This window comes from Crocuta crocuta, unplaced genomic scaffold (assembly GCF_008692635.1).
Source record: "Crocuta crocuta isolate KB4526 unplaced genomic scaffold, BGI_CrCroc_1.0 scaffold475, whole genome shotgun sequence".
Classification (NCBI taxonomy): Eukaryota; Metazoa; Chordata; class Mammalia; order Carnivora; family Hyaenidae; genus Crocuta; species Crocuta crocuta.
Genome location: NW_027529518.1, coordinates 879,125 through 879,922, shown reverse-complemented (window position 1 = coordinate 879,922; position 798 = coordinate 879,125).

Here is a 798-nt window from a genome sequence, read left to right as displayed (position 1 = left end):
AAGCTAGAGAGAAAGAGAAGAAAGCGAGGCAAAGAGAGGAGGCCACGGGCCACTGGCCTGTGGACATGTGTTCGGGCCCCGCTTCCTCTAAGCGCTGCCTGGCTGCCGGGGCCTGAGAAAGGTGAAACCCACAAAAATCAAGTTGCAAAGGAGGCCTCCTAAACTTGGTCTTAGGCTTAATGCTAAGGGAAAAGATTTNGCCCTCTGTTAATACTTCTTCCATTTGGGAGGAAATCATAGTGACTGGAGAAGCTCAATTTACTTCCTCTAATCTCTCGACAGAGAAATGAAACAGACAACAGAATTTCTGTAGGACGCAGGGAGACCTGATAGGGACAAATCAACTGAAGAAAACCATCTCTATTTGGGGAGAATGCATCTTTAATCGTGGTAATCCCTTTAGCAAATTGCTTTCTCTGGTGACATTGCATACCTAATTGCAGTTTGCTCATTTTGATTCTTCCCTTTACATGAGTTGCTTTGCTGCTTATGCGGTTGTGCACGTGTGGGCCCAGCAATGAACTGATTACTTGCATTAAAGATTCTCGGCCAACTGCGTCTCGTGACCAAAATGTCACCGCCTTTGGAAGCGAATCAAAGGTCACCAGACAATTCTGTTCCCTTTAGCGTCTCCTCAAAAGACCCATTTTCCACCCCTTAGTGATTAGGATTCTCTTCTCTGAGAAGTTTTCTCAACATCGACCTAAAATTGTGAAAATAAAGATGAAAAATCCCACAGCAAAATGGTTACAACCAAGAACCGTAGGGGAGTTTATGTACTAGGGTTTGCTCCACGGT